This window comes from Mustela nigripes, chromosome 6, assembly GCF_022355385.1.
Source record: "Mustela nigripes isolate SB6536 chromosome 6, MUSNIG.SB6536, whole genome shotgun sequence".
NCBI classification, from domain to species: domain Eukaryota; kingdom Metazoa; phylum Chordata; class Mammalia; order Carnivora; family Mustelidae; genus Mustela; species Mustela nigripes.
Window position 1 is genome coordinate 104,022,360 of NC_081562.1, and position 19,971 is coordinate 104,042,330.

At 50.1% G+C, this 19,971-nt stretch overlaps 1 protein-coding gene across 3 annotated transcripts in view; it reads right to left on the minus strand.

Moving 5' to 3' along the window:
• Positions 1-16,619, minus strand: part of TSPAN9 (tetraspanin 9) — a 192,200-nt gene extending 175,581 nt beyond the window's left edge. For 2 of the 3 annotated variants that reach the window (XM_059403796.1, XM_059403797.1), the window contains exons 1-2: positions 16,514-16,619; positions 11,700-11,766 (exon numbers count right to left, since the gene is read on the minus strand). The gene's annotated coding sequence lies outside the window, so the exon portion shown is untranslated. The remainder of the gene's footprint in view (positions 1-11,699; positions 11,767-16,513) is intronic. The other variant, XM_059403798.1, reaches the window with a different exon arrangement.
• Between the last annotated feature and the right edge of the window lie 3,352 nt (positions 16,620-19,971).

The following is a 19,971-nucleotide window of genomic DNA, read 5'->3' on the forward strand; positions in this document are numbered from 1 at the left end:
TTTCCATTTATTTATGTCTTCAATTTCTTTCATCAATGTCATAGTTTTCAGTGTACAAGTCCTTCACCTCCTTGGTTAAATTTAATCCTAGATACGTTGTTCTTTTTGATGCAGTTTGAAATGGGACTGTTTTCTTAATTTTTCTTTCTGATAGTTCATTCTTAGTCTATTAAAAAAATAGATTTTTGTATAACGGTTTTGTACTCTGCAACTTTACCAACTTCATATATTAGTTTTAACAGTTTTTTGGTGGAGTCTTTAGGATTTTCTAATATAAAATCACGTCCACAAACAGTGACGGTTTTACTTCCTCCTTTCTAATTTAGATGACTTTTATTACTTTTTCCTGCCTAATTGCTCTGGCTAGAACTTCCAATACTATGTTAAATAAAAGTGGCAAGAGTAGGCATCCTTTTCTTGTTTCTGATCTTAAGGGAAAAGCTTTCAGTTTTTGTCACTGAGTATGATGTCAGCAGTGGGCTTGTCACTCACGGTCTTTATCATGTTGAGGTATGTTACATCTCTACCCACTTTGTTGAGAGTTTTTATCACAAATGGATGTTGAATTTGTCAAGTGCTTTTTCTGCATCCATTGAAAAACATCCTTGCATCCCTTGAATAAATCACAACTGACCATGGTATATGATGCTTTTGACGTATTGTTAAGTTCAGTTTGCTAATATTTTGCCAAGGAATTTTTCATTGCTGTTCATCAGGGATATTGGCCTATAATTTTCTTTTTTTCTTTTTTTTTTTTTTCTCTTTTTTTTTTTGGTGGTATCCTTGTCTGGTTTTCATATCAGAGTAATGCTGATCTCATGAAATGAGTTTGGAAGCATTCCCTCTCTTCATCTTTTTGGAAGAGTTTGGGAAAAGGTTAAGTATTAAATCTTCTTTGAATGTTTGATAAAATTCACTAGGGAAGGCTTGTGGTCCTGGACTTTTTGTTTGTTGGAAAGTTTTTGATTCAATCTCCTTACCAGGCTATTCAGATTTATTTTATTTATTTATTTATTTATTTTACATCTTCATGATTCAGTCTTGGAACATAGTATGTTTCTAGGAACTTATCCATTTCTTCTAGGTTGTCCACATTGTTTGCATGTAAGTGTTTGTAGTAGTCTTTATGATCCTTTGCATTTCTTGGTATCCGCTTTAACTTTTATTTATTTGAGCCCTCTCTTTTTTCTTAGTGAGACTAGCTAAAAGTTTGTCAACTCTGCTAATCTTTTCAAAGAATCAGCTCTTGGTTTCACTGATCTTTTCTGTTATATATACTATATATTTTTAGTTTTTAGTTCATTATTTTCAGTCTAATCTTTATTATTCCCTTCCTTCTACTAATTTGGGGCTTCATTTGTTATTTTTTTTCTAGTTCCTTTAGATATAAAGTTAGATTGTTTAATTGAGATTTTTCTTGTTTCTTGAGGTAGACAGTTATCACTAGGACCGTGCCTCTCAGAACTACTTTTGCTGCATCCCATAGATTCTGCTACATTGTAGCGCCATTTTCATTCGTCTCAAGGTATTTTCTTCATTTCTTCTTTGATTTCTTCATTATCCCATTGGTTGTTCAATAGCATGTTGCTTAATCTCCATATATTTGTGATTTTTCTAACTTTCTTCTTGTAATTGATTCCTAGTTTTATACCACTGTGGTTGGAAAAAAGGCTTGATATGATTTAAATCTTCTTAAATTTGGGGAACCTGGGTGGCTCAGTTGGTTAAGTGTCTGTCTTCAGCTCAGGTCATGATCTCCAGGTCCTGGGATGGAGCCCCATGTCAGGCTCCCAGGTCAGTGGGGAATCTGCTTCTCCCTCTCCCTCTGCCTCTCTCCCTGCTTGTGCTTGCTCTCTCTCTCTCTCTCTCTCTCTCTCTCTAATTAGTATTTTTTAAATCTTCTTAAATTTATTGAGACTTGTTTTGTGGCCTAACATATGATCTAACCTGGAGAATGTCCTAATCTTCTTCAGAAGATTGTGTATTCTGCTGCTTTTGGATAGAATGTTCTGCTATCTATTATCTATTAGGTTCACTTGGTCTAAAACATTATTTAAGGTCAATGCAATGTTTCCTTATTGTTTTCCACTGGAAGAGCTAATCATTGACAAATAGGGGTATGAAAGTCCCCACTATTATTGTATTATTGTCAATTTTTCCCTTTAGGTCTGTTGATATTTTCTTTGTGTATTTTTTTACTTTATTTTTTATTAAAGGTTTTATTTATTTATTTATGTACTTACTTACTTACTTACTTACTTATTTGACAGAGAGATAACATAAGCAGGGGGAGCAGCAGGCAGAGGGAGAGGGAAAACCAGGCTCCTTGCTGAGCTGGGAGCCCAACGTGGAGCTCAATCCCAGGACCCTAGGCTCATGACCTGAGCCAAAGGCAGCAGCTTAACCGACTGGAAGTTCTCAGCCATTATTTCTTCAACTAAGTTTTCTGCCTCTTTCTCTCTCTCTTCTCCTTTTGGGATTCCTATAATGTGAATGTTACTCCACTTGATGTTGTCCCTTTAGCCCCTTAGGTTACCTTCATTTTTTTAATTCTTTTTTCTCTTCTTTTGGGTGAGTTCCACCGCCCTGTCTTCCAGCTCACTGATTCTATCTTCTGCTTCAGGTAGTCTGCTGTTGAAACCCTTCAGTATATTCTTCAGTCAGTTATTGTATTCCTCAGTTCTACTATTTCTGTTTGGTACTTATATTTTCCATCTCTTTGTCGAAGTTCTCACTGTGTTTATCCATTCTTCTTCCAAGTTTGGTGAGCACCATTACTCTGAAATCTTTATCACGTAAATTACTCATTTCTGTTTCATTAAAGTTTTTCCCCCCTGGGGTTTCACCTTGCTCTTCTGTTTGGAACATATCCCTCTATCTCCTCATTTTGCTTAAGTTTTCATGTTTCTACACATTAGGTGAAACAGCTCTTTACATTAGGTAAAAGAGCTCTCCCTCCCAGTCTTGCAGGAGTGGCCTTACGTAGGAGATGAACTTTATTGTTTTACTGTGCCCTAGCTCTTGTTTGTCTCTTGAAATATTTTATGCTTATCTAAGCAGCCTGATTTTAACTAGGCGGGTCTCAGTTCTGGAGGGTATGACAAGATTTGTCAGTTTTCTAGACAGAGGGATTTAAGTCAGCACCTGGTCTCAGGCTGTTTGGAAGCAAGACCCTCACGCAGCGGGTTTTCAGGTATGCAAATATAGAGTCCTATAGGATCATAATCATTGACCCTGCTGGCCTGTTAAACAAGTACTCTGGAGATGTACCCTCAGTGATAGTTCCAAATGTGAGGCTCCCCTCTGAGAGGTACCAACAAGCTTTCTGGGGTGTAGCAAGTTCTGCTCAAAGGTGGTACCCCACATTCCCTGAAAGCACCTCCAGAGCCCCTATTCATGTGGCAAACCCGAACCCTGCCCCTTGGGCTAAAACTCCAGGACAGGTAAATAGGCCTTTTCCATCAGATATCTGGGGGTGGTATCAGTCTGCTGTCTGTGCAGTGCCGGGATGGCAGTCTGCCAAGAACTGTCTCTCCCATTGTTTCAGACCTGTATGACCCAGAAACACAATCCCCCTTGGTCACTGGAGCTAGGTGCTCAGGCATCCCTTGTGTGGGCTACACACACAGGCCAGCTTGGGCAGGTCCTCAGTGGGACAACAGGTGGGGGCAGGGCTTTTGTCCTACGGGCTTATGCAGGGTCTCAGGAAGTAGCACAGGGGACATCCACCCATGTAGGCAGGGTAGAGGGAGAGTGACAAAAGGGCATCCACCAGCGCCTGCACTTACAGGATAGAAGGAGGATACCCAAAATGGCACCCGCCAGGGTCTCCGTTCCCAGAGTGAGTCCCAACAGCCTCTTGCCCTTCTGGCAGACACTTCAAGAAGAGCAAATGAACCTCTTTCACTTATGGTCTAAGTGCTTTTCAAACTGTTGCTTCCGCCCTATCCCAGGACAAGTGAGTCTACACAGGAGCCCTTTAAGACTGCCCCCACTCTTTAAGGTTCCCTCTTTTCAGACATATGCTCTATTGGTTTTCAAAACCAGATGTTTTGGGGGCTCATCTATGGAGTAGGTCCCAAGGATTAAAGTACCTGATGTGGAGCACAAACTTCTCTCTACACAGGGACAAGCTCCATATTTATGGGATCCCTCCCGCAAGTGGGACACCATGCTGGGGGTGGTGTTTTTGGCAAGACCATGCCTCTGCCTAACCTACCCATCTCGATGTGGCCTGTTTATCCATTCTGAAGAAGTTCAGTCCAGTAGTTTTCAGTTCTTTTTCTAGGGAAATGCTTCCCCAGGTAGCTGTAGATCTGTTGTGTCTACAAGAGGAGGTGAGTTAAGGATCTTCTCATGCTGCCATCTTGAATGGACGCGCCCTAGTCACACAGAGCAGTCAGATCAAAAGGGATGCCTCAGACCTTTAAAGAATCAAAGTGCACAGGGGCACCTGGGTGGCTCAGTCAGTTAAGCATTGGACTTTAGAGCTCTGCTCAGGTCTTGATCTCCGGATTGTGAGATCAAGCCCCACACTGGGCTCCATGCTGACTACGAAGCTTACTTAAGTAAATTTTTTTTTTAATTTTTTAAAAATTGAGAACCTGAGTGGCTCAGACGGTTGAAAGTCTGCTTTGGCTCACGTCATGATCTCTGGGTCCTGGGATTGAGCCCCATACTGGGCTCCTTGCAGAGCAAGGAACTAGCTTCCCCCTCTCCCTCTGCTCCCTACTCACGCTTTTTCTATCTCACTCTCTATCTCAAATAAATAAAATATTTTAAAAAACCATTTAATTAAGAAAAGGAACAAAAATGGTCAATAACTGTTTGTTGGTGAATTAATAGCATGACTTTAGGGCATGCTGAAGTGTGTCCACCCTCCTATCTACAGAGAACCTGAAACCGGAGTGGAGGGATGGGCAGAGAAGTTAGGAATCAGGGAAAGGCCTCTCGGATCTGCTTATGGGGGAGGTACCTACTCTATATATGCTTCAAGAAGCAAACTCTCCGATGAAGCAGGCTAGGGTCTTTCACCCAGTTTTTTCCAATTCCTCGGCCAAAAGGAGTTGCTGAGGTCTCTTTTCTTGCTGTTATCCCAGATTTCTCAAGGTTTGCAGACTCAGCTTTGCTCGTTTTTCCTCAACCCTAAACGCTGGTGTGCAGTCCGCCCTGTGAGCTGATCAGACATCATTAACCCCCCAACAGTAGCCCAGTGCTGGGATACCAGGTCCCCCAACGCATCCAGGTAGCTCCGAGCCTGGTGTGGCCGCTTACCCTTCCCCACACTCCTCACCTGCTTCTCTCGCCAAGCTGGGTCAGTGTCCCCACAGCACAGTGGAGCAGGAGGAAGAAGAATGACCCAGAGACTGAGCTGCACAGTGTGGACTACACTTTCACAGAGAATCTTTAAGTCTCAAAACATTTCTTTTCCAAGAGACGCTGAGAGGCAGCGGGGAGAAAATAAAACACCAAGGGGTTTTCAAATGTGAAACCCCACTCCACCTTTGTTCTCATTTGATGAATGCACAAACCATGAGGCAGATGACAGGCTAAAGAACATTGTTGTGCTAGGAAAGTATATTTCATCGAGTCCCCTCTACAGTCTCTGGGGAGAGGTAAGTTTGATGAATGATCAGTGCTGACCAGCACTTCACCAGCAGCCCTGCTATGGAATCATCTAAGCTAGAACGGGGGGTTCACTGAGAACCTGGAGCTGCTTCTTCCCTTGTTTCCTTCTGCCTCCCGGCCACTTGTGACATTTCACAGGAGAGAAGCGCTACCATGGCAGGTGATAAGAAAACCTTCAAAACAAATACACTGTGGGAAGTCCAAATGTCAAGTCCATCGCGCTGTCTCAGAAGGAAGGCCTGTGAACTATACAGGCCCGGGTCTTCTTCCTTCCCATCTGCGGTTACGAGAGGATGTGGAGAAAGTCTGGTGCACTGTAGCTGTAGTATTGCTGGTGGATACATAAATGAATTCCCAGCCGAGGCTCAGATCTGGAGTGGCCAGCTGGCTTCTTAAAGAGCTGTCACTCAGGGACTCTCATTCTTCAGACGCCATGAAAATCAGCAAGGGGTACTAAGCAGCCGAGCTCTTGGCAGCTTCCAGAACTTCCAGCCCTCCTTCTACAGCTCTGGTAGCTCTAGCTCGAGAAGCTGTCTGCTCCAGAGCCCAGATCCTAGGTTGACGCCAAGCCCCTGCCAGCACAAGCCCCACACCACCTCCAACAACACCTCTCAACCAACAAGATCAAGCGCCCTGTCCCTGCCAGGTTCCCAGGTTGACCCATATGGTAAAGGCGGGTGGGGGGGGGTGCCTGGGAAGGGCAGGGGACTGTGCTGTATTCCAAAGCCCAGTGGGGTCTATTCCCAAGTAGTCTAATTCTCCTCCTTGCGGGGACATGACGGGACTGCACATCCCTGTCCTCCCAGCCCTGAACACACGGATCTTCACAAGGTGGAGTCTTTTCCCCAGCCCCGGGGTTCCAACCAGTCGGTCCTATGACCCACTTTGACCAGGCACCTGATGGATGTTAGACCTCAGAGCCTAGATCCCAAGACATCCTGGAGATCCTGTTTGCACCTGAAAGACCAAGTTCCTTGATGGGCGAAGACAGACCCAGGTGAGCTACAGCACCAATCACCAGACAGGTGCAGAGGCTCCCAGCCTGTCCGGGCCCCGCAGAGCCCCAGGTGACTGCCGCCGCATTACCAAGCTTAGGTAATGAGACCAGCTGAGCCGAGCCAGAATGGCGAGGCCACAGAACCATGAGCAAACAAAATGTTTCCTGTGTTCATCTGCTACATTTGGGGATGGTTTGTTCTGCAGCGATCAGCAATCAATACAACACTCATCCAGCAAGTCCACGCAGCTCTTCCCAAGAATGAGGTCATTCTCTATGCACTGATGTGGAAAGACGGCTAAAGAAGTTGCCAGTCAGTGTAACACAATTCTATTTATGGGAATTGTTAAGTTAATAGGTGGACAGCTGGGTGCCAGTCACTTATAAAAATACCTGGAAAGAATAAAAACCCAAGTATTAACAGTGACTATCTCTGAAGGGCAGGATTATAGGAGATTTTCCTTTTATACAATTTATGTAATGTACAACTATTATAATGAATTTGTAGTTATTTTTGAAACAACAACAAAGAAGAGTATGTAAAAAAAAAAAAAAAATTCACCCTGAATTCTGCTACAAGCTGATTTTTCCTAAAACATCCCCTTCAGCCTGTCACTCCTCCATTAAGGGACCAACACTGGCTCCCTACTGCTGGCCTCCTAGAATATAATTCTCCTCTGGGTGGCATTTGAGGTACCCCCCGTGTAGAGCCCCCTCTCTTGCCAGCTGTGTCCCTCCCTCTTCCCTGCGCTCATCTCCAGGTCACACCCATTTCAACCCAGACCTCCACTACTGCAAAAGCTCAAAGAACCCCTTCCTTTGCTTCTCAAAATCCCACCCCTCCCTTGAGGCCCAGGCTGATCTCCCCCAGGTTCCTCTTTGGGTCCTTGGAGAAAGTTCTAGCCAGTCCTGCCCCACATGGGATGGCGTACCATACTATTCTCTCTGCACTACAGGTACCGACGGTCCCTTGAAGGGGGCCTTCACAGACACAGGCTGGCTGACCACCACCATCTCCAGCTTCTCTGGCTTCTCTGGAGAAGGGAAGAGCCCAGACAGAGAGTTCCAACCCATTTCCTTCTCCGTGCCCATAGCGTGGATGGCGGGTGATGGCCCGAACTGAAGCTTCCTCCCCACCTGCCCATCTCCAGCAGCAAGTGGGAGCCAATTTGCAATGGCTGCTAATTCAGAGTGACTCATGCCTTCGGGGCTGCTCTAGGGCTCTCCATCCCCAACCTCCAGGTCCCACAGGCAGCATTCAGATCCAAACTCTGGCTTCAAACCTAATTGCCTTCCTGGGGGGCCCAACAGCGCTTCCTCCCTTAGGCAGCTGCAATGTACACGTCCAGTTTTTTAAACAAAGCCGTTTAGAATCTCTCAGGATTAAGACAAGTGGAAAATTGCAAGCCCAGACCTCTACCACGCTTTCTCTAAAACACAACATGTCATTCCATTCAAACCCAGCCAGTCACCCTGCCCCTCTGAGCCCTTTTCTAGGGTGCAGCCCAAATGGGGGCTGGGGACCTGCTCGGGCAGAATCTGCTCCCTCTGTCCCAGGTGCCACCCCCCACTCCGGGGCTTGTCGGAGAGTGGCAGACCCTCAGCCTGTTTCCACCCTGCGGCAGGTGGCCAGGTGAGAGTGCTCAGGAATGGCTGCCGGGTGCTGTGTTCGAGTCTGCGGTCACCCTCTAAGGATGAGGCATTCACATCACAGGTATGTAATGATGGACTGAAAGGGCTCAGATGGGCCTCTCACCCAAGTCCCAGAACCGTGCAAGAGAACTCTTTCCCACACAAACCCACACAGTCACACCCAGCCACACACACGCTGGGGCAAACACATATAGACTAACCCCCACACACGCAGACACATATGCCTGGCCGCACCTTGTTCCAGCCTTGCTCAGAGAAGCCCCCTCTCCCCGCCATCATTCCCTCCCCCTTGCCATTGTTCTCAAAGGCCCCTCCCCAGCCCCAGCCCCAGGCCCTTACCCCCACTCAGAGCCGGACCATAGCCTTCCCTGGGAGTGGTTGGAGACTGTGCCACCGTGAGCCACGTGTGCCCCCATGGGGTGGCAGGTGGTGCGCGTATCCCGGTGCAGACAGCCTGGGCTATACTGCCCACAGGGGCTCCAGGAGACTTCCCCGGCACAGCTGGACATTGTTCAGGTTTTACAATCATTTATTCATTTTAATTTTTCTTTTTAACCTGAGAAAGGGCAGTTTTTCAAATGTGCACAAAGGAACTGTAAGGGTTAGCAGTGACCTATGCTGCTGAGGCCAAGGCCAAGACTCACCCAGATCCTGTGCCAGGTTTACAGGACCCTCAGCCTTCCTGCAGGGAGAGTCAAGCCTCCCCCAAAAATCGGGGGTGGGAGGCATTCCCAGGGGGTCTGCTGAGCCGTCTGACTCTTCAGACCCCCTGGACAGCCATCCATCCACATCCTTTCCTTTCCCATCCCCATCACAAGGTCAGATATTTGAACGAACACTGACCACGGAACACAAAAAGGGTCACAAGACTCTCAAAAAGTAAATGAGTATTCGATGTACAACTCATTTCCAGCCACTGTGTGGGGAGTGAGAAGGAAAACAAGGGGAGAAGGGATGTGGTAAACTCAAAAGCAAAGATAGTATTAAACAATGAATAGTCAGGAAACAATCCACATTTCCCTTCTGAGAGTATAAACTAAAGCATGCACACAGTGACGCTCGGCCTCAACCAGCTCAGGTTGAGCTGTTGGTTTGAGAGGAGGGAAAGGGTTTGGAAGCTGGACTACACCCAGGCAGATACTCTCATTTCATGATGCTGGGGCTTTACTTGTGTCGAAATTATTGACTCATCCGGCTGGAGGGCAGCAGTGGAACTTTCTAGCTCCTAAAGGCATCAGGCAGGGGTAGGAGGCAGTCAAAATGAAAGCGGCAGCAGAGCCACAGCATGGGACGGAACTCAGGCCACAGAACCCTACCACCAACCTCACAGACCATCTCTGCAAACAACCTCCGCCCCCAGTCCGACTTCCCTCAGAAATCAGGGCCTCCGGTTTAACCATTAACTTCACTCTTTCCTCTTCCATCCACCTCTAGGCTCCAGGCAGAGAGGGCCCTGGTGAGAGGAGGACGTATTTGGGAAACCCTGGGACTGGCAGCCAAAACCCCCTCGTCCCACTCAGAGGCCACCTTCGTCAGAGCTAAAGGAACCGTCCGGGCCCCCATTCTGCAGGTGAGGAAACCAGCCTGAAGAAAGCAACTCATTTGCCAAAGGTCCAAAGCCCATCAGAGGCAGAGGCCGGAGCCACATGAGAAACCCCGCATCCCAGGAGCTGGCCATCATCCCAGAGGCTCAAGAGCACTATGAGAAATGACAACACCAAAGCCCCGCGAGGCCAAGACCATAGGAGAAAATAAACTTCCTGTCTGGAGGGTCCCTCCCTCAGGTCTCCCCACGGTCTTCTGGCCAGAAACGACTGGTGATGTCAGGGCCTGTCTGTCACCCCCATGTTCGCCCTGGCAGGATCACCCCGGCAAGAGCAGGCCCCATAGAGTCTCCACGACAGGCCAGGCGGTCCCGTGTGTGGCCAGGCGGTCCTGCGGGCGGCCAGGAGGTGCTGAGTCCTCCAGCCTTTCCCTCCCTGCCGCCTGCTCCCCACCAGACTTCTACAGCTCAGGCTGCTGGGCCCGGCGGGCCTGCGCCGCTGTCCGCTGTCCATCCGCAGGCGGTGCTCCAAATCCCAGAGCTGCGACGTGAAAGCAGACACCCCATCCCGGCCCCTGGGAGGAGGGGGGAAGACTTAAAATGGGAGCTCTGGCATTCCTGCGCGCAGCAGGCCAAAGGACGACCCAGACGCAATTCTCAGGAGCCACCGGGAGGGGCAGGTCTGCAGTGGGAAGGGCAGGGGCTGCAGAGTCAGGCTGCTCGGCCTGGAATCCCTGCCCCACCTCCCACTCCAGATGTGGTCTTGGCCCTGCCCCGACCCGCTGCAGCAACTGTAATGTGGGGGCAAACGAGGGCTACCTCACAGGATCTGGGTGAAATCAGGGAGGTTTAAAGTAAGATGTGATAGGACTTCGGTTACATTCATTGTAGACATAAAGAGTCTGAAACGGAGGCTCCCTGATGATGGTGACAACTGTGAGCGCTGGCATCCTAAGTATGATATGCAAAGTATGGCAGGACAAGAAGAGGTCCGGCCACTGGGGGCCAGCATAGCACCTCCCCCGGAACTCGTGGAGAAAGGAATCTTCTGGCAAGGTGAGCAGTCTGCCAGCACCACCCTTCCACCCTCCACCCCCCTCCCCACCCCCACACTGCTGAATTCTTGGAAGGTGAGAGGTTTACAAATCACCCAGCAGGAGGGAGCCACCGGATAAAACACACATAAATTAAAACACAAAAAGGCCCAGGTCTGTAAGCAGCAACCCCAGGGAACCTGAATCAGCCCCATCCACCAGGGCTGCCTACCTGCCAAACAGCTCCCGCCTAGCTCCAGTGGGGATGGGGGGGAGGGGCTTGATGCGCTAGTGCTAAGAACAAAAGAAGCTATCAGCAAGACCCCAGGAGCCTCTTCAGCAGAGATTAGGATCCTAGGGAGGGCCGGTGGAGGTGGGGGGAGGCGGCAACCAGAGGGCCAGGGCCTGGCTGCCCCGGCCAGTATGAAGGGACAGAAATAGGTAGGATTGGCCAGATTCCCCTAGATTCTTTTCTGGCCAGCTAGCGGGAGGTCCTCCACCCTGGCCCCCAAGCTTGCTGGGAGGAGACAGGAAGCAGGAAGTTATAGGCCTCTCCTATTTCCCTAGGTCTCCTCCCTATAATCAGGGTGGCTAGGAAAGAAGTTGAGAGTACTACCCCAACTGGCAGTCAGAAATAGTGGGGAGGGGGATAACTGTCTCCCTAGCCCCCAAAGCCCCATTGAAGGAGCTTATCAATTCAAAGTCAAGAGCAACGACAGAGAGACATCTAGAAAATATCAGCGTCCCATTCTGCCCTCCCTCCCCAATCCACAGTTAAGGGCACAGGAGACTTGAGTGTTTCTAACACACACTTTCAGAGACCACATGACCAGCCCAGACTGACCTGTTCCTTTGAATTCCCTGCAAAACCCCTTGGCTGCTGACAGATAAGAGAAGATCCTAGGATATTCCTGCAGGAAGGTTAAAAAAAAAAAAAAAAAAAAAATTAAGTCATCACTCTGCTGGGAAGCCACTCCACGGTGAATTGTGTCCAACAACGGCCACCCTTTGGGGAAGCAGCCTCCTCCTGAGAATCTATTCAATCAACAGACACAGAAGCCGCCTGAAACTGGTTTCAGCTGCGGTGCCAATGCCACCCCGCTAATAGTGGGTGCCTGAAGCATCTCGCACAGAACCCGAGCCCCAGCTCCCCAGTTATGATGGTGTGATCGATTAGTGATGTCTGCTACGGGCAGTTACAGAGGTACTGTATCTACGTTAAACCTATCCACATCAAACCTATCCATGCCAGCCCTGGGTAGACCTTCGGCATTGAGGGTTTAACATCTGTAATTCTGACCCCTGACAAATGATCTGAAGTTTCAAGATCTGTACAACGATATAACTTTACTGAGACGGGACTCTGACTCATGTACCCTACGTGAGGGGCTGATGGAAAGAAACAGGCCATGTCGTTCTTTCCACCTCCACCACATCCACGGTTATCTCGTGGAGCTATAACATTGCGGCAGAAAATGGCCATCAAGGGAGAGAGAAAACCAGAGCGAGGTTGGAAGGGTAGTTAACTCGGGCAATAAAAATATATACAGGAGACATTAGGCTCTCTGCAGAACGTGACTCTGGAAAAAGGCCCGTGTACAAGTAAATATTGCCATGGATGCAAATCTGGCATTGTAGAAGGTGCAGGATTCATTTCCTGAGGACCATTTCAGAGGTCCACACTGTGCCCACTCTGTGCCACTCAGCAGTGAGCACTGGGCCAGGAAGAACACACAGGGAGCTGCAATCCACATCCAGAAGGGGCTTCCAATCTACTTGGAGAAAGGATTGTAAGCACTGCGAACAGCAAATGGCGCTGCCCACCGACAGTCAGCCAGCTTAGAATTAGCTTCAGTCCAACCCCCCTTCCTTGTTTCCTCACCAGCCCCATCCAGGTAAGTCCTCAGCTCTGCCTTAAAACAATCCTGGTCCAGGTCCTCTCCTTGCCATTCCTCACAGCTGTCCAGTGCTCTCCCCTCCATGATTTTCCCCCTTCCCAGACCCCAGACCCTCCCTCCTTAGCCCTAGCCCTTCTTCTGCAGCCCCTATGCCAGAACCCACAGAGTTCCCGGGCCTCCCAGTGTTGACTGCTGTCTCCCCAGCAGCAGCTCAGCGCCTGCACATGGTGGGCACTCAACTTCACGTGGACGGAAGGATGGGTGAATGGATGGATGGACGGATGGAATTCCTGGGCTGCGCATGTGCGGCCACCACAATAGGCCCACTGTCTACCTGTCCAGGCTTTTCTCCTCTGCTTCCCTTCACACAACCCACTCATCAGCCCACGCTCTCAGCACCTCTCTGCACGCTGATCCTTCTTCCTTCTGCTGAACTGCAAGCCACTCTTCCAAGTTCACATCAAACACCACCTGCTGTGTGGGGTGCTGCTCCAGGATTGGGGTGACCAATTCCCCTGTCTGAACCCCCACAATACCGTAGGCCACACACCTTATACCTTGAATTGCCACTTTTTGAAGACCTTTCTTAACCCTTTCCTGCATTATACACCCCATGAACACAAGGGCCTTTACGTTTTTTCATTTTTGCATCATGGGAATTTAGCCCGGACTCTTGTACTATGACACACACATTCGGTGCTTGTGGAATTCACTAAAGAATCACCCCGGGCAGTGTGTAAAAGCCAGGAGAGATAGAGACAGAAAATGCCAGAGGAGTTCGAACGCAAAAGAGGTGCTTTGGGGATGGGTGGCCCGGGAAGGCTCCAGGAACGAACTCAAACATGAGTAGGGTCTTGAAAGAGGGGGAGGTTGGGGTGGGGAAGAGCACTCCAGAAAACCAGAACAGTGTGAACTCAGGGACAAAGAAGGAATGAGCAAAGCATGCTTGGGAGATGAGTTTGGCTGGAACCGAGGGTCCCTGGGGGAGAAGGCCGGGAGATAAGGCTAGACAGGAAGGCTGGGAATGGATAGGAAGGATGCTGAGGGCCAGGCTAGGGTACCTGGATTTGATCTGTTCCCTCTTAATCAGTGAGGATGACAATCACAGGAGGCCTGGGCTTTAATGGTAGAAGAAAAGAAGTCTTGTCCTCTCTTGCTCTGAGCTTATTAGTCTCCTCAGCTAGGTTATAAATAACAACCACTATTTACTGCACACCTGCTGTGTGTGAGGCCCGAAGCTATCTCATTGCTCCTTCTAACAGCCCTGAGAGCTTGGTATTGTTATCTTCCTTTCGCAGGCAGGAAGCTAAAGCTGCAAGAGGTGAGGCACTTGCCCAAGGCCTCACCCACTCACTCACTCACTTAACAATGCAGTAGGGACTGGAATTACAGACACAAGAGGCTGGGATAAGGGCCGTTCTCCAGCTAGCTACCACAGGCCCAAGGCCCTCCTCCCATTTGAGCTGGGCTGCTTCTCCACAACCGGCCTTATTAATTCCTCAAGGCCAACATGTACTAAGCACACAGTAGGAGAATAATAAAGCACACTAAGAGGAGAACTGTGGTTTGGTGAGGGGAAGAAATGGAGCGCTACTGTTTAATGGGCCTTCGGTTTCAGTCCTGCAGGATGAAAAAGTTCTGGAGATCTTCCACACAACAGCATGAGTATACTTACTATGACTGAACTCTACATTTTAAAACGGCTAAGATGGTACATTTTGTTATGTTTTTATACCACAGTTTAAAAATTTTTAAATAGGGAGCACTTATTACTTGACTGATTGGCTGCCATTAGCATTTTTTTTTTTTGGTCAATTATCTAATACAGGAAGAGACTCTAGAAACGTTTTAATCCAGTAACCCTCCAAAACACAGAGCTGAAAAGGGGAGGTAACATGCCCAGGGCTGCACAAACAGATGGTATTAGAGCTAAGGCCAGAGCCCAGCACTCCACAAACTCAATGGGGAAGAATGGCAGAGACAGCATAGCATAACGCAAAACACATGGCAGGGGTGAGGGGGTTGGGGGGAGTCAGAAGCCACGGGTTCAAGTTCTGCTTCTTCCACCTAATCAGTTCTGTAACCTCACAGAAGTCATTAACCCTCTCTGAGCTTCATTTTCCCAATCTGTAAGAAGGCAAATAAAATTATACACAAATAAATATATATTTATTTGTGCCTCAAATAAAATTATATACAGCTAATGTGCAGGGAAAGCACTTGGCCAACTACAAATTACTTTATAAACACTGGTCATCGTTAGCAATGCTAAATATCTGTTCATAGATTTAAAGATTAAAATCTGATTTAGTCAAACCAAAAGGAAAAAAAATCCCATTCCATTCTGGTCTATTTTCAGCTGTTCGGGGACCCTGCCCACAGCAGGTCTTCAATGAGTAAGTGCAGAGCTGATTTACCCTCCAGTTTCATCCACCCCAGTCCTGTTCCCCCCGCTCACCCCCAACCCAAAGCCCAGCTGCATCAGCCCTGCCAGGACCAGGTGGAAGATAGGAAGCCCCGTGAATGTCTGCCTCCCTGGCTGCATTCCTTAGCTAAATATAAATGATTTGTCCAGCCCATTGTTTGAAATTATACATAATACCTCGCCTCCCCTCCCCATTACTTACGGTGACAAGCTGACTGCACATCTTTTTAGCAGAACATACATAGAAAACATTCTCTGTGGCTATTTTTAGTAGAGAGAGGGAAGCTGGCGGGTATACAGGGATCAGAGCATGAGTCCTTAGTTTTCTCCACTAGTCCAGGAAAGCTTCCTGGAGGAGGAAATACCTGAGTCACCTCAGAGAAGGGGACAGCTACAGGTCAGAAGGACACCCTCATATAATGAGTCTGCTCCTCTGAACCAAAGGGAAGTGAGCTGCTGCCCTCTTATCCTCATTTTTGGGATGGGGAGGAAAGGCTGACACAACCCAGGCGACCCCATATTATTCCAATGCTGCAGGTTGGCCCAGACAGTACAGGCATTTGGGGAGGAGTCAGGGAAGAGGTCAATATCTTCTTTTTCAAAAAGAGAACAATCGAAGATTCCAATTCCGAGATACATAAGTACAAATTCTGCTCACATAACAAGCCAGTTTCTTGTTTGGACTTTTTTTTTCTCGTAACCACAAGAAAGTTTTTTAAAGTCCCAAACTTGGACGCACAGATGGACTACATCTTGGAACTCGGGCTGTGCCAAAGCCCTGTCACTGTGACTGCCGATCTGCCAGCGGTGGCCCAAGGAGTGGGGCGGGGGGCACAGGCAGCATCCCAGCGCTGCCCGAGCCCCCGCCTTCCCTGGGGGCGCTCTAGGAACTACCCCAAGCCGGTCCACTGGGCCACACAGTCAGAAAGCCTTGACAGCTCTGGGGCTCTCCCTTTCTGCTGCATCCTACAGCCCTCCCATCCCTTCACTCGGGATTCCACTGTCTCTCCCGAAGCCCCTCTCTCAAAGGGTCTTCCTCCAACCTCTCCCCCAGCAGAGCCCCCTTCGCCCTATTACGGGCCCCCCCCCCCGACCACACACACCCCTTCCCCAGCCGCTTCCCGCGTCCTCACACGGCGCCTACCCCATCCCTTACTCTCGGCTCGCCCACTGCCGCCCTCCCGTCACCCCTCCCCGGGGCGCCCCCGAGCCGCTCCCCACGATGAGGACCCGGGCGCGGGTTAGCCCGGCCCGCCCACAGCCCGCCGGAGCTCTACAAGGTCTCGCGCTCCCGGGTCCCCGGCCCGCCGCCAGCCCGCCCCGGGCCGCACTCACCTCGCTAGGGGAACGTGGGGTCCCGGCTCGCTCCCGCTCCCGCACCGCCGCCGCCAGCGGAAACGGGGGGCGGGGCCGGGGGGGGGCTCGCGGCGGGGGGCGGGGCCTGCCCGGGAATGGCGAGGCCGCGGGGCGGGGCTGGCCGTGGGGCGGGGCGGGGCCGAGGGGGCGGCAGCTCGACCGCAGGGGGAGGGATCGGAGCCCAGGGAGGGAGCCGGAGCCGGTCCCGGGGGTCGCCGCGCTCTGTGCGGGCCGGAGGGAGCCCGCAGGGAGCCCACGGCTGCGCTGGGCACCGGCGTCCCGAGCCAGGAGTGGCCGCCCTCTGGGCTTCCTTCCGGAAGTCTTCCTCCCCTCCCGCCGCGGGGTCCAGACCGGCCGCTCCGCCGAACCGCCCGCGCGACGCTGGTCCGCTGCCCCCCGCCGGCCCGGGCCGCCGCCGCGAGCGGTCGTGGGAAGGGAGCGGCTGGGGCCCGGGAGTCCGCGCGCTCGCCCCGCCCCGAGGGCCGTCGCGGCCTGGGTCGCGGCTGTACCCCGCGAGCCGCGCAGGCTGGCCTCCCGCCCCTCCCCCACGCCTGAGAAATCCGTCCCGGGTATTCGGGGCGGACCGGTTGAGATGTTGACGACGCGGGTGTGTAGTGACCCTGTCCGGAGATACCCTAGAGGAGGAGCGGCTATCTGTCTCCCCAAGAGCGAAAGGCCTCCAAGTGCGGGTAAAGGGCACCGTGCGGCGGAGGAGCTGGGTTGAAGCAGGGAAAACTGCAGGGAGGCAGCTCTGGCCCAGCGCGGCCGATAGGCCTTACGAAGCCTGGATTGTGGAAGCCAGAGGCCTCGACCCTTTTCCGAAGTGAGGCTGAACAGCCGTCGCTTCTCAGCATTATTTTCGTCAGGCGGAAGCAGTACTGCCCACGTGCACGGTGGTGGGCTGAGTATGAGTTGCGTCAGAGTTTTTAAACCTGACTGTAATCACCAGGTTCCCCTTGGCCTCTCCTAATTGGACTGGCAGCTCCTACTCATCTCCTGGGCCCTCTCCCCTTTAGGCACTTACAGCCCTGCTAGTGTTCATTACATAACCAAATAATCCACCTCCTTCTGACTCCCCTTTACCTTCCTTCAAAGCGTTGTTCACGGCCCCCCACCCAGAGTCTTCCTACACTAACCCCCACGGACCCCAATGTCTCCAGTCACAGAGCAGCCCTTCAGCACAGGATTGCTAGCTCTGCCCAGCTTCCAGAAAAGGAAACTGAGATCCAGGGAGGGAAAGGGACTTGCTAGAGAACCTGCACTGGAGCAGGTGCTCCTGTAAAAACAAAGAGAGGCAGTCTGCTGTGCAAGTGACAAAGGGGCTTTGGAGCTCGACAGATCCGGAAGGGAATCCTGGTTCGGCTTCTTATGGGTTGTGACCTCTCTAGGCCTCAGTTTCCTTACCTGTGAGATGTGACTGCTTAGTACCAATGCCACAGGGTTGAGGAGATGATGGAGGCAAAAGCACAATATTTGGGGCACCTAGGTGGCTCAGTCTGTTAAGCATCTGCCTTCTGCTCAGGTCATGATGCCTGGGTTCTGGGATAGAGCCAGCATGGGCTCCCTGCTCCGTGGGGTGCCTCCTTTCTCTTCTCCCTCTAGCTGCTACTCTCCCTGCTTATACTCTCCCTTTCTCTCTCTCAAATAAAATCTTAAAAAAAAAAAAAAAAAAAAAAAAAAAAGCACAATATTTGACTCATCCTGGGAGCCTAAACAAATGTTAATTTCCTCCTGCCCTTTAAAGGAAGACAAATCAGAAATAATAGAATTATGGAGCCTTAGGGATGGAGAAACCTTAGAGGTCCCTCAGCAAAACCCCAGAAAGTGTTTGTCCTCCGTTAACACATCCAGATTTGGGGGGACTCAGTGCCCCCAGATGGGTTTACAGCTGCAAGAAAACCACATAGGGAAAACTGTAGGGGATACGGAATTATTGAACACAAAGGCAGCCAAGGGGACTTGCAGTTCGTGAGGCTGCTCATGTCTGCTGAGGACAAAACTCAAATAACTGACCTGACAAGGTGGCAAGGTACTTAGAGCTTAAGCAGGAGCTCCCAAAAGCGTGGAGCCACCATGTTCACTGTAGCGGACTTTTAAGGAACATTATTGCATTTCTGCCCTGGAGATTCTGGAAACGCTGAGGAATAATTATCCTATTGATAAGGTGACTATATCCAGGTTGTCAGGCCACAATCCACTTACTTTACTTGTCCTGGCATAGTTATTAATAGTCGCCCTTTCACTCTCAAAATAGCTTGGTTTGGGGGGAAAAAATTATATGTCTCTTTAACTATGAACAAAGGCAGTACTCCAAACAGCTCCTTCCAGCACTGGTCGTCAGCAGTTCTGCTGGAATTTCTGAAGCCCTAAAGACTTCAAAAGATTGTGTGTCCATTTATCCCCCTTGAAATCCCCAAGGCAAATCAAAAATGGTAAGCACACGTTCCCCCAAGTTAAGGGATGGTGCCTGCTGCATTGCGACACCTAGCGGGCAGAGTTCACACTGCCGGAGGATGGGAGCACCATCACAAGGGGTCATAGGTTTCTCCAAGCAAGCTTGCAAAGCAGAGAACAAGCAAACATTTCCCAAGTGCTTACATGTCAGGCACCGTTCCAAGTACTTCCCATGTTTCCATTCATTTGATCCCCACAACAGCTCCACGAGATAGGTGCTATCAGGGCCCCTTCATTTTACAGATGAGGGGACAGAGGCTCAGAGTGTAGGTAACTTCCCCCAGGTCCTGTTGCCCTAAAAGACTGAGCCAGGATAGAAGCCCAAGTTGTCAAGCTCCAGGGCTAGGGCACTTAACCGCTACCAGCACCCCCTTGGCTACAGGAGCCAGGTGACTGCACAGGTGTCTTCCCTAGCAAGTGACATCAACCAGCCCTCCACTGTGGAGAAGACAGGGAGAACAGGAAGTGGAGCAGGTGGGGAGACCTACCTCCCATCTCCCAGTGAAGAGTGGTAGTTTCTGCATCTCCTGGGGACCGGGCACCAAACCAGACCCAGAGAAGATTTATAACCTTCAGCCGGATGCACTGTGAGCTGCTCATTGAAAGAAGCACTTTCAGGAGTGAGGAATGAAACAGTTCCTCCCCTATGCCACTCCCTTCACCATTTGCTCAGTTTGAAGAGTGCTTACTGATCTTGGAAGGCTGCCAGCTGCACCCAGAGGACCCAAACCAGACCTCCCCCCATCCTCATGGTGAAGAAAACAGAAGTGACCAAAGATGGCTCCCCGGCTTTCTTTCCACACTCCCTCCCCTAAAGAATGCAAATCATCCCAAGGGCCCCTCTTTCCCCCAACTTCTTTCTCTTCCAAAGCTCAGTGAGGGAGGAGTAGCAGAGCTGAGCAAGCCTTTGTCATAGGATCACCATGTGGTATTTGGGACATACTTAATGCTAAAAAAAAAAAAAAGAATTCTAAAAAAATTCT